At 44.2% G+C, this 13,935-nt stretch overlaps 1 long non-coding RNA gene across 1 annotated transcript; it reads right to left on the bottom strand.

Annotated features, from left to right (window-relative positions):
* Positions 1-2,722: 2,722 nt before the first annotated feature.
* Positions 2,723-11,033, bottom strand: LOC138415887 (uncharacterized). Its single transcript, XR_011247436.1, has 2 exons — positions 10,871-11,033; positions 2,723-4,070 (listed from the first exon to the last, which is right to left on the bottom strand). It is a non-coding gene; the product is annotated as an uncharacterized lncRNA (long non-coding RNA).
* Positions 11,034-13,935: the final 2,902 nt, after the last annotated feature.

The following is a 13,935-nucleotide window of genomic DNA, read 5'->3' as shown; positions in this document are numbered from 1 at the left end:
CATCTATAAATGTGTCTATTCTTTGATTTCTTCATTGAACTGGTTGCAACCTCTGTCCAATTCCCTCATTAATAATTAGTTAAATAAAATCATTAACATTAAAAAAAAATCAGTACAAGAGTCATGATGTTACCTTCTTTTTTAAAATTATCTTTTAACAATGACCTTCCTCCACCCAAACTCTTCATATTGCATTTACTTTCTTCAGAGCTGGACCGTCTTCTGAGATTACTTTGTTCATTTATTTCTTCACTTGTCTTTTGGTGAGTCTTTCCCTGTCTTGGTCAGGGCACAGAGTGGGCACTCCAAATAAATATAATGGACTGAATGAAGGAAGTTAGATCATTAGCAGCTGTCTCCCACCCAAGGCCCTTCCCTGTTCCTTTGTCTTATCTGTGTTCACCTGTGGTGCTTATAGGGCTACTTCCCTTCGGGTCAAACAAGGACAGGTCCATCCCTGTGTCTGAAGTTTTGAACAGGTAAATGAATGATGTTTTTATGGCTTGCATCAGGCTTTGGCAATTTCCCCACTGAGCAGACTAATAAGCAACCTGGTGAAACCGGGTCACTTGGAAAGTAAGAGGCCTTCTATAGGAGCCTGGATTTTTCTTTCCTTTTTTTAAAGGTTTTTTTTTTTGGATGGGGACCATTTTTAAAGTCTTCAATGAATTTGTTACCATATTACTTCTGCTTTATGTTTTGATTTTGTGGCCCTGAGGCATGTGGACTCTTAGCTCTCTCCTTGACAAGGGATCGAACCCACATCCCCTGCATTGGAAGGCAAAAATCTCAACCACTAGACCACTAGCAAAGTCTCAGAAGCCTGGATTTCAGTTTCTCATTCTCCCAGCGAGGGATTGGGAGGCTAAGTGCTGACGGTCATATGACTGGCTAGTGCCAGAACTGAGGCTCGACCTGGATCCCCTGACTCAGAGTTCAGCACTTGTTTTAGTAATGAAAACCGCCACGTGGAGCATGAGCCAGGACTGCCTTCAGGGATTTATGTCCATTAAGCCATCCTTATGACAGCATAACTTTTAGATGAGGAAACCAAGGTCTAGGGGAAGGAATGGCTTATCTGAGTTCCCACAGCAGTGAGCCAGAGGATTTTACCCCAGCGAGTGAGGTTCTGCCACCACACCAAATAGAGGACACTAGAAAATAGCACGTCATGGGACTTTCCTGGTGGTCCAGCGGTTAAGACTCTACGCTGCCCCTGCAGTGGGCCTGGATTTGATGCCTGGTCAGGGAAATAAGATCCTGCTTGCTACATGGCTCGGCCAAAAAGAAAAGTAGCACATCTTTGTTGAACACTTTTTCTAAATGTGGTACATACATCGTCTCATTTTATCTTCCTGGTACCCAAGGAGGGAGGTGCTGGCTCAGGGGTCCCCAAGACTAACCTTGCTTTTGACACTAACTTCAAGTTGAGGGTTTGGTCATTCATTAGAAGGACTCGCAGAACTCAGAAAAGCTGTTACATCCATGGTTCTGATTCATCATAGTGGAAAGATACAGATGGAGATCAGGCAAAGGAAGAGGCACACAGAGCAGAACCCAGAACAGATCCTGGTACAAGCGCCTAGTCATCCTCTCCTGGTGGAGTCACGTGGACAGAATGACCTCCTTCCAACAACGATGTGTGACAATACACCAGGGTGCTGCCAACCAGGAGAGCTCAGCCTGACCTCGGGGTCCAGAGATTTTACTGGGGATCAGTCACATAGGCATGGCTGGCCCCCTGTGTGGCTGACCTTAGTTTTCAGCCCCTCTAGAGGCTGAACTGATATCATGAAGTTCAAGGTCCCCTGCCATATATCACATAGTTAGCACAGAGAATCTTGTGTGGTCCAAGGCCCACAGGTAGACACAGAAAGACACTTACTAGGTGAGATAATCCAAGGGCTTAGAATTTATCTCCCAGAAACTGGGGGCAAAGGGCCAAACCTTTCTATGGGCAAACTAGTCCTTTACTGAACATGTGTCCATTTAAAAGATTCATTGATTTATTTTTGGCTGTGCTAGTGGTTGTCATAAGAGGGCTTCTTATTGTAGTGGCTTCTCTTGTTCCAGGACACGGGCTCTAGGCACGTGGTCTTCAGTCATTGCAGCACATGGGCTCAGTAGCTGTGGTATGCGGGTTTAGTTGCCCCGAGACACATGAAATCTTCCCAGACCAGGGGTTGAACCCGTGTGCCCTGTGTTGGCAGGCAGATTCTTAACCACTGCACTACCAGGGAAGTCTGAACATGTGCCTATTTTGCACAAGAGGAAATGGAGTCTCAGAGATGTTAAATAACTTGCCCAGGTCACACAGCTATATCCAGGTTCTGAAACCTGACAGTCCAACCCCTGACAGTCCAACCCCAGGGCCCCATGTATCTTTATTCTTTCCAGCAGCTTTAATGTCTCTGTTGAGGGAGAAATTAACCCAGGAGATAAGACTTTTCCATCTCCCGATTTCTCCAGTTGTCAGATAAGTCATGTTTAGAGTCTATTTAATTTAAGGTCTCTATCAACTCTATGCATTAGGGAGCCCTGGGCAAGGCTCTGTTTGAGGAACTACATTATGTCCAACAAGATTATGCCATCTCATTTGGTATTGTTTCCCATGTGGTTACAGAAAACTGCATGTATTTGGAGTGAAAAACATGTATTTAGCATTTATTTACTAGGCACTGGGCAAGGGATTGGAGTGCTATGGTAAATAAGTTAGACACAATTTATGCCTTTTCATGGAACTTATATTTTATGGGTCAGGGGAAAAAGGAAAATAGACAAATCACCAGACCATCACGTTGTCCATCATTCCCTGTCTTCTGGGCAGACTAGGCTGCAGCCAAAAACATTTACTGGAGAAATATTTACTAAGCAGATACTGTGTGCCAGGCACTGGCCTTGGGAATAGAGTGTGAACAAGACAGTCAGTCACTGTCCTTCTGAGCTTGTTTTCACTTGAATGAGAGATGAGCTTGTCTGCACCTGTTGTTGTTCAGTTGCTAGGCCGTGTCCAACTCTTTGAGATCCTATTGACTGCAGCACACCAGGCTTCCCTGTCCTTCACTAACTCCTGGAATTTGCTCAGACTCATGTCCATTGAGTTGGTGAAGCCATCCAACCATTTCATCCTTTGTCGCCCCCTTCCCCTACTGCCCTCAATCTTTCCCAGCATCAGGGTCTTTTCCAATGAGTCAGCTCTTCCCATCAGGTGGCCAAAGAACTGGAGCTTCAGCTTCAGAATTAGTCTTTCCAATGAATGTTCAGGGTTGAGTTCCTCTAGGATTGATTGGTTTGATCTCCTTGCTGTCCAAGGGACTGCCAAGAGTCTTCTCCAGCACCACTATTCGAAAGCATCAATTCTTTAGCACTCAGCCTTCCTTATGGTCCAACTCTCACATTGTACATGACTACTGGAAAAACCACAGCTTTGACTATACAGACCTTTGTCAGCAAAGTGATGTCTTTGTTTTTTAATATGCTGCCTATGTTTGTCATAGTTTTTCTTCCAAGGAGCAAGAATCTTTTAATTTTGTGGCTGCAGTCACCATCTGCAGTGATTTTGGAGCCCAAGTAAATGAAATCTGTCACTGTTTCCATTGTTTCCCCATCTATTTGCCATGAAGTGATGGGACTGGATGCCATGATCTTAGTTTTTTGAAAGTTGAGTTTTAAAGTCAACTTTTTCACTCTCCTCTTTCAGCTTTATCAAGAGGCTCTTTAGTTCTTCTTTGATTTCTGTCATTAGGGTGGTATCATCTGCATATCTGAGTTTGTTAATATTTCTCTCAGCAATCTTGATTCCAGCTTGTGATTCATCTGGCTTGGCATTTCATATGATGTACTCTGCATAGAAGCTAAATAAGCAGGGTGACAGTATACAGACTTGACATACTCCTTTCCCAATTTTGAACCAGTCCATTGTTCCATGTCTGATTCTAACTGTTGCTTCTTGACCTGCATACAGATTTCTCAGGAGGCTGGTAAGGTGGTCTGCTATCCCCATCTCTTTAAGAATTTTCCACAGTTTGTTGTGATCCACACAGTCAAATAGAAGAAAAGCCATGACCAACCTAGACAGCATATTAAAAGCAGAGACATTACTTTGCTGACAAAAGTCCATCTAGTCAAAGCTATGGTTTTTCCAGTAGTCATGTATGGATGTGAGAGTTGGACCATAAATGACTTATATCCCTTATATATGGAATCTAAAAAAAATGATACAAATGAACTTATAAAACAGAAAGAGATGCACACACTTACTGTTGCTGGGGAGAAGGATAAGGGGAAAGGGTAGTTAGGGAGTTTGGGATGATCACATACACTTGCTATATTTAAAATGGATAATCAACAGGGACCTATTATATAGCACAAGGAACTCTGTTCAATGTTATGTGGCATCCTGGATGGGAGGGGAGTTTGGGGGAGAATGGATACATATATACGTATGGTTGAGTCCCTTTGCTGTTCACCTGAAACTATCATAGCTTTGTTAATTAGCTATTTAGTGAAAGTGAAAGTCACTCAGTCATGTCTGACTCTTTGTGACCCCATGGACTATTCAGTCCATAGAATTCTCCAGGCCAGAATACTGGAGTGGGTAGCCTTACCCTTCTCCAACAGATCTTCCCAACCCAGGGATCGAACCCAGGTCTCCCACATTGCAGGCAGATTCTTTACCAGCTGAGCCACAAGGGAAGCCCCTAATTGGCTATTCCCTACAAGTAATTATTTTTTCTTTTGAACTTTTTATTTTTTAATTGGCTATACTCCAATATAAAATAAAAAGTTCAAAATAAAAAATAATTACTTGTAGGGAATTCCCTGGTGGTCCAGTGGTTAGGACTCATGGGCTTCCATTGCAAGGGGCACAGGTTGGATAGCTGATCAGGGAACTAAGATCCCACAAGCTGCGTGGTGCAGCCAAAAAAATAGAAATGACTTGTAGGCAAAAATCTAAGCTTCCTGGGAGGAAGTTTTCCTTAGGGAAATTCAGAAAGTAATCCTGGAGCTAGAAGCCAGAAAGGACCAATTACAACAGGAAGAGACAGCAGGATGCAGTGGAGTGAGAAAGGTCGTGCCTTCCGGTGGGAATGAGATTGGCTCGACGTTTAAGAGCCTGATGTGCGCATGCAGAGTCAGTCAGTCATGTCCAGCTCTCTGCGACCCCATGGACTACTGCCCACCAGCCTCCTCTGTCCATGGAATTCTCCAGGCAAGAATACTAGAGCAGGTTGCCATTTCCTGCTCCAAGTGATCTTCCTGACCCAGGGATCAAACCCAAGTCTCTTGTGTCTCCTGCGTTGGCAAGTGGATTCTTTACCTCTGTGCCACCTGGGAAGCCCCTGGGAGCCTGGGAGGATCTGCTAAATTGAACATACCTCCACCCTCTGACCTCCAGCAATTCCACTCCAACAGAAGTGCAGACACACAGGCACCAAAAGACCCAGAGAAAAATTCACTGCAGCTCTATTACTTCCTAAAACTAGAAGCTGCTCAGATGCCCGTCAATGCTAGAACAGGTACAGCGGTTGTTGTTGTTCAGTTGCTCAGTCGTGTCCTACTCTGCGACCCCATGGACAGCAGCACGCCAGGTTTCCCTGTCTTTCCCCATCTCCCGGAGCTTGCTCAAACTCATGTCCATTGACTTGGTGACACCATCCAACCATCTCATCCTCTGTCATCCCCTTCTCCTCCTGCCTTCAATCTTTCCCAGCATCAGGGTCTTTTCCAGTGAGTCGCTCTTCGCAACCAGTGGCCAAAGTATTGGAGCTTCAGCTTCAGCATCAGTCCTTCCAGTGAATTTTCAGGTTTTATTTCCTTCAGGATTGACTGATTTGATCTCCTTGCAGTCCAAGGGACTCTCAAGAGTCTTCTCTAACACCATGGTTCAGAAGCATTGATTCTTTGGTGTTCAGCTTTCTTTATGGTCCAATTCTCACATCTATACATGACTACTCGAAAAACCATAGCTTTGACTAGATGGGCATTTGTCAGCAAAGGAAAGTCTCTCCTTTTCAATATGCTGTCTAGTTGGTCATAGCTTTTCTTCCAAGGAGCAAGCCTCTTTTAATTTCATGGCTGCAGTCACCATCCACAGTGATTTTGGAGCCCAAGAAAATGAAGTCTTTCACTGTTGCCATTGTTTCCACATCTATATGCCATGAAGTAATAAGACCAGATGCCATGATCTTCATTTTTTGAATGTTGAGTTTTAAGCCAGATTTTTAACTCTCCTCCCTCACCTTTATCAAGAGGGTCTTTAGTTCCTCTTCACTTCCTACTGTAAGAGTGGTGTCACCTGCATATCTGAGGTTATTGATATTGATACAATGGTAAGTTCATCCAATGAACAACTACTGAGTAATGAAAAGGAATGAATTACTGATATGTACAGCAGCATGGATGAATCTCAGAAACATTTTGCTGAGGGTAAGAAGCCACACATAGAAGAGTATATGCTCTTCAATCACAGTGATAGAAGTTCAAACATAGACAAAAGTAGCCCTTGGGTTTGGAAACCTGGAGAGTAGTTACCCACAGGGAGGAAGACAAGAGGAATGAATGAAGGAGAAGAAGCCCAGGAAGGGCCACCAAAGAGATGATGATAGCGGTGGTCTGTTTCTTGTTCTGGATGGTATGTACGGGAGTGCTCACTATGGAACAATAATGAAGGAGTCATACGCTAGAGCTGAAGGGAAAACTGAAATCCTTTGAAATAGACTTCCAAGATTATTAGCTGTCTTTAATGGAAAACTAGGACTTGTCTAGTGCACACTTCCAGACTATTTGATTCTGTGCACCTTTCATCAAATGATTCTTGTCTGGGACTTCCTGTGGTCCAGTGGCTAAGACTCCATGCTCCCAATGCAGAGGGTCTGGATTGGATCCTTGGTCTGGGAACTAGATCACATATGCAGTAACTAAAAATCCCACACACTGCAGCCAAGACCTGGTGCAGCCTAATAAATTTTTTTTAAAATGATTCTTATCTACAAAAATGGGTATATTGTGTCCACTGGAGTCTTGGAGTTACAATATTGAGCAATTTTGTATCTACTAAGCAAATTCATTCCAGCATTCCTGACTACCTATATGTGTGTCTGTTCTTTGGAGTCTGCTTTGAGCAGATTATAATGTGTTACTGGTTCTCTCCTTAAATGAGTTAAATAAGATCTCTAATACATGCCCTTTTTTCTGGCTGCAACCTACAATATGCAGAATCTTAGTTCCCTGACCAGGAATCAAACCTGTGCCTCTTGCAATGAAAGCCTTATGTTCTTATCACTGGACAGCCAGGGAAGTCCCTACGTGTTCATTTAATATTTGTATGAAAGTCACGATTACACTATTTTAAAAAATTCTCCTTGAACAAGATCTAAAGGTTTTTTGGCCTATGTATTAGACTTCAATTTTAAAAGTTAAATATATGGGGTGGGAGGTGTAAGGAAGGTTCAAGAGGGAGGGAACATACATATACTGATGTCTGATTCACGTTGATGTAGAGCAAACCAACACAATATTGTAAAGCAATTATCCTCCAATTTAAAATAATAAATAAATAGTGTGTATGTGTGTTAGTCACTCAGTTGTGTCTGACTCTTTGCAACCCCATGGACTGTAGCCAGCCAGACTCCTCTGTCCATGGAGTTCTCCAGGCAAGAATACTGAAGTGAGTAGTCATTCCCTTCTCCAGGGGATCTTCCTGACCCAGGGATCAAACTCGGTCTCCCACATTGCAGGCAGATTCTTTACTGCCTGAGCCTCCAGGCAAGCCCAAAGTTAAATATAAAAGGGCAGAGCAGGGCGTTGTGATTCCATCTAAGACTGTTGTCATCGAGCCTTGGGCCGGGGCCAGGCCAATTGCCAGAACCCACAGCCTCCCCAGAGTGAGTTGGTAAGAATGACAGGGCGATTCCCTGGCCGGGAATCTGAGCTGAGGCTGCAGCCTGAGAGCCAGAGGAGCAGGAGGCTGCCAGCTGCCTAACTTTATTCACCAAATTCACCAGCGATTGGGAATCCCCCTCGGAGGAGACAGGCTCCTCCCCACTCTCTGAATCTTCTGCATCCTCCAGCTCTCAGTAGGGGCAGGGAGCATTATTATTATTTGATTAATTCAGAAAACAAAGACCTGGCTGGGACAACTGGGCTTGAAGTAAGTTTCTCTGCGGGGAAGTAAATCTGAAAGGAGAACAGAGAAATAGACCAGGGAAGGAAAAGATTCATCTCTGACATTTAGCGCCATCCTCACGGGGGAATTCCTGCCTCTGCCTCTGCATGAAGGAAAACTACCCAAAGTTGACCTTGCAAGACCAGACGTGGGTGGACAGCCACCCTCCCTTTTGAACCCACTCTAATTCTCCTCCTTGAGTTTCTGACCCACTGAAGACTAACAAACAATTCGGAGAAAGATGCAGGTTTGCATTTTGCCCCCTCATTTCTGCAACCCAGCTGAGGTGGCCCCTGAATCTGCCTGTCCCAGCTTCAGGGTGGAATGATACCCCATCCCAAAGCTGAGCCCCCTCATTGGGCATCCGTGAGAAGTGGGTGGGTCCTGGGGACCTCAAGGAGGACAGAGCCCAGGCCTCCTCCTGGCCCACCCTCCTCCACCCACAAAACTGGAAACAGAAGCCCTGCAGTCATCTGCCAGCTCCCACCCCAGAGGAAGTGACAACAACCAGCTACTGCTGCCATTCAAGCCGGCCCTTGGAGGCCTCCCTTCCCACTCACAGGAGCTTTTCAAAGTGCTTCTGAAAAGTGGTCTCAGCTGGGGAAAGGAGGCAGCAGTCCTGCTGTTGAGACAAATGACATTTTCTCCACATCCTGACCATTCAGTAACTTGTGACCAGAGCCCCTGCCACTTGAAAACTCCTTGAGGGACTTCCCTAATGGTCCAATGGCTAAGACTCCACATTCCCAATGCAGGGGCCCAGGTCTGATCCCTGGTCGAGGAACTAGATCCCACATGCCGCAACTAAGAGTTTGCATGCAGCAACGAAGATCAAAGACCCTGTGTGCTGCAACGAAGACCCGGCCCAGCTAAAGAAAAACTGAGTATGTAAAAATAAATATTTAAAAAGAGAAACACTTCTTGAGATCTAGCATCTCTCAGTCGATATGAACCCTAATTTGTTTTAAGGATCCCCTCTAAGAAAAACGAGGCATGTTCCAGTTTCTCCTTCAAGACAGAATGACCCAGACTTGGTCACACCTGACACCTCACACCTCACACCTCCCACTTAGCTGCAAAGTTTCAGAATTCTGATGAAATATCTGGCTTCTGCTCCAAGCAGTGCTCAGCACTCCAGTGGCTTCCCTGAGTCCCAGAGTAGCCAGATGAGACCTTTGGGGACGCCCTGGATAAGTAACACTCAACAGACGACCACTGGGGACCCCTATCATGTCTTCAGGCTCAGCAGTTCTCTCTAGCACTTGACAATTTCACCGAGAAGCAGTTCCAAGCACATGAATGAAAGGTCAGCCTCTCCCTGCCTCCCCCAGTGCAGGTCTCAAGGGTCACTTGGGAAGCACAGGTAGGAGTCAGCATCTCCCAACTCCTGTTTTAGCTCTGGGGGCCCCAGGTAAGAGTGGGGATCAGAAGGATGACAATAGATCATCATCCTTTTGTTATCTATGCCTTCTAATAGAAAGGCAAGGGCTCAACCTCTGCGTGCAGGAGCAGCCTGTGGAGGGAGGAAAGAAGTTTCCTAGACCTTCTTAGGGTCCCTGGGGTCTCAAAATTGAACTGATCAGACAGAGTGACAGGAGAAAAGCATACACATTTATTTCATAGAAGTTTTACAGGAAACAGGGGCCTTCATAAGACAATGAAGACCCTAAGAAATGGTTCAAGCTCCAGGAGCTGGTGATGGACAGCAGGGCCTGGTGCGCCTGGCCCATGGGGTTGCAAAGAGTCAGGCATGACTGAGCGATTGAACTGAACTGAACTGAAAAAATGGTTCAACCCAAGTGTTTCTATTTGAGGTCTGAGGAAGAATGGAAAGCCGTGGAAAGATAAGACCAAGGGTATGAGTGAGGGTAGTCAGCTGGATACGACTCGGTGACTAAACCACCAAACGACCAGCATAGTTGATTTACAATGTTGTGTTAGTTTCCGGTGTACAGTAAAGTGATTCAGTCATACATATACATATGTGTTTATGCTGAGTGCTCAGTCATGTCCGACTCTGTGTGACCACATGGACTGTAGCCCGCCAGGCTCCTCTGTCCATGAACTTCTTCAGGCAAGAATGCTGGAGTAGACTGCCATTTCCTCCTCCAGGGGATCATCCCAACCCCAGGATCAAACCAGAGCCTCCTGCATCTCCTGCATTGCAGGGGGTCTTTCACTGCTGAACCATCGGTGAAGGCTCTCATGTACATATATCCATTCTTTTTCAGATTCTTTTCTCATACAGGTTATCACAGAGGATTGAATAGAGCTCCCTGTGCTATACAGTAGGTCTTTGTTGGTTATTTATCTTATATATAGTACTGTTCATATGTTCCCCCTAAGCTCCTGATTTATCCCTATTCCCAACGCTTTGCTAATATTTCCCCTTTGGTAATCATAAGTTTGTTTTCAGGATCTATAGAAATCCAGTTACTTCTGTTCATCATTTTTGGATTTTTTAAATGGAGCTGGAAGAAAATTACTCCAGTTGTATAAAAATTTTAAATTTGAGGATTCAGGGATAACAAGACTTTATTTTTCAATTGGGTCTCTCCCTTTACCCAGCATTTCATTATGATAATTTTCAAATACACAAAAGTCAGAAGTATACAGTGAACACCTATGTACCTACCACCGAGATTCTACTTAGATTGTTGAGCTATTGCTCTATCTGTTTTGGACTATTTCTTTTTGACTCACCTCTCTGTTGATCAACTTTTCTTTAATCCCATGTTGCTCTGGATTTATCATGAGCCACGTGAGAAAAGATGGGGTTGGACATTGGCCCCCATTGTGGTGTCCAGCGGCTGCTCATCACCAGGGTCTATCCATGCACAGATGGGAGGCACTCACAACACCCAACAGAAGCAAACAAGAGCAAAACACACAGGTGGTTAAACCTCTACAGGGACTCGAGAGGGTACCAAGGGACCTGGAGGCCCTGGCCCTCTTCAGAAGGTCTCACCCAGGAAGGCCAAGGCCAGTGCGTCCTCATCTCACTCAAAAGAACCTGTGAGAACCACCCCTGAGCTCTTGTTTAAACCTTTTTTTTTTAATTGAAGTATAGTTTCTTATTTGTTTTTGCTGCATGGCATGTAGGATTTTAGCTCCCTGACCAGGGACTGAACCCTGCCCCTGCAGTGAGAGCTCGGAGTCCTAACCACTGAACCACCAGTGAAGTCCCTTTTGAAGTCTAATTGATTGACGGTGCTTCAGGCATACTGCAAAGTGATTCAGTTTCATATATACCTACAGATATAGATACACGCTTTCAGATTCTTTTCCATGATAGGTTATCACGAGCTATTGAATATAGCTCCTTGTGCCATACAGTAGGTTCTTGTTATTTATCTATTTTATCTATAGTATACAGTAGGTCTGTCGTGTGTCTATAACCCTAAATTCCCAATTTATCCCTCCCCCCTTTCCCCTTTGGTAACCATAAGTTTGTTTTCTTTTTCTTTTCTTCTTCACCAGTTTGTTTTCTATGTCTTTGTTTAAACCTGAAAAAGAGAAGAGGAAACAGGAATTGAAAAGCAGGTTTCTTCCCTATTTGACAACCCAAAGTCCATTTCTCCTACATATACATACCCCTACACACATAGCTACACACTCCTACACACATCCCTATACAAACCCTTACACGTACACCCTGCATACACACACACACATATATATACACATGAGGGCTCCTGTGTTGGATATTCTTAGAGAAAGTGGTTTCATTGGGATCTTTTCATTTGCGCTCAAATTTCATTTCTCCATTTGGGAAAAATCACATTTTCAAAATTGCTTTTACTCAATAGATTGTATGCCTCGGGAATTGACTGAATCACAGTCCCAGCGTGGTTTCACCACAATTTTATTTATTAACACCCTCCCTCCCTTGCAAATAAGAAATTGCGAAATCCTTTTTAAACGAAGGGCTCTTCTACTTACTCAGCCGGTTTTTCAAAAGCAGAAACCACTGACCCACTCACTGGTTTCCTTTGATACTTAGAAGTCAAAGGTTAATAAAATATATTAACACCAATTGCCAAGCTTCCAAAGTATTCTAAATTCACCCATCTCATGAGATCTGGCACCATCATTACCACTTTATAGATGAGGAAACCAACTTTTAACCATCCAATTACAAGGCTTGTTAAAAAGGTACTGATTAGTCAGTTACAAAACACACACAGCACCCTGGGAACCAGGAAATGAATGGTCAATGAGCTGTGATAAGAAAACCCAACTTTCTTATTTACTCTATTAGAAGCAGTGATTTAATCCATTCTTGAGAGGAGTTCCCTCTCCTGGCGTGCGTGCCCATTCACTTCAGTAATGCCTGACTCTTTACAACACTATGGACTGTAGCCCATCAGGCTCTGCTGTCTGTGGGATTCTCCAGGCACGAATACTGTAGCGGGTTGCCGTGCCCTCCTCCAGGGGATCTTCCCGACCCAGGGATCAAACCTGAGTCTCTTATGTCTCCTGCATTGGCATGCAGGTTCTTTACCACTAATGCCATGTGGGAACAGAATGAAAACCTTTGATCATCCTTCCCTCCAAGAGGGCAACCAGCTTTTCTGCTGCTAAGAACCATCATTTATCAAGTGATTCCAGAATCAGGCTTGGTTCTAAGACATGGAGCATCCAATGCGGGAATTCTTACCCAGGGTCCATCCCAAGAGTACATGTATAGAACTGGGGATTTCTTCAGCTTGGATGGAAAAGAAAATCACATCTTTATTCCCACTAACTTCTAACTGGAATTTAGCATTTCTATTACAATGAAGACAACAAGCCTCATCATTATTGGGACTCTGTGCACAGTGAAAAACCCAGATATTTTTGTACAACATGGCAGTTGATACAGAGATATCCAGAGATCTTTTACAGATATCATTACTCTTTTAAAATAATAGTGAATTAATCTTCTGCCATTTAAATTCCAGGTGGTACAGTGGTAAAGAATCTGCCTGCCAATGCAGGAGATACGAGAGACAAGACTTTGATCCCTGGGTCGGGAAGATCCCCTGGAGTAGGAAATGGCAACTCACTTCAATATTCTTGCCTGGAAAATTCCATGGACAAAAGAGACTGGTGGGCTACAGTCCATGGGATTGCAATCAGTCAGACACAACTGAGTACTGAGCGTGTGCATGCACACACACACACACACACACACATTTAAATCCTAATCAAGCTGTGCTTATTATATCACACATCATACATTATTAGTTTGTGTGTTTGCTCAGTCACTTGACAGTCATGTCCAACTTTTTGTAGCCCTATGGACTGTAGCCTACCAGGCTCTTCTGCCCATGGGATTCTCCAGGCAAGAATACTTGAGTGGGTTGCCATGCCCTCTTCCAGGGGATTTTACCAACCCAGGGATTGAATGTGGGTCTCCTGCATTGGAGGCAGATTCTTTACTGCTGAGCCACTGGGAAAGCCCCTATACATTAGCTTAGTATCTTGATAACTCAGATAGGAGTTTTGATATCAAGTTTTGTAAACCACCTCTTTTATCATTTTTATTTGTGGTAAAACCCAGGTAGTAATATAAAATTGACCATCTTAACCATTTTTTGGTATACAATTCAATAGCATTAATTGTTGTTCAGTTGCTCAGCTGTGTCCGACTCTTTGCAACTCCAAGGACTGCAGCGCACCAGACTTCTCTGTCACTACCCTGGAGTTTGCTCAAACTCATGTCCATTGATTTCATTCACAATATTGTGCCAACATCACCACTATCCATCTCCAGAACCCTGTCT

Source organism: Ovis canadensis, chromosome 12, assembly GCF_042477335.2.
Source record: "Ovis canadensis isolate MfBH-ARS-UI-01 breed Bighorn chromosome 12, ARS-UI_OviCan_v2, whole genome shotgun sequence".
Classification (NCBI taxonomy): domain Eukaryota; kingdom Metazoa; phylum Chordata; class Mammalia; order Artiodactyla; family Bovidae; genus Ovis; species Ovis canadensis.
This window is presented reverse-complemented; position numbering and strand designations above follow the sequence as displayed.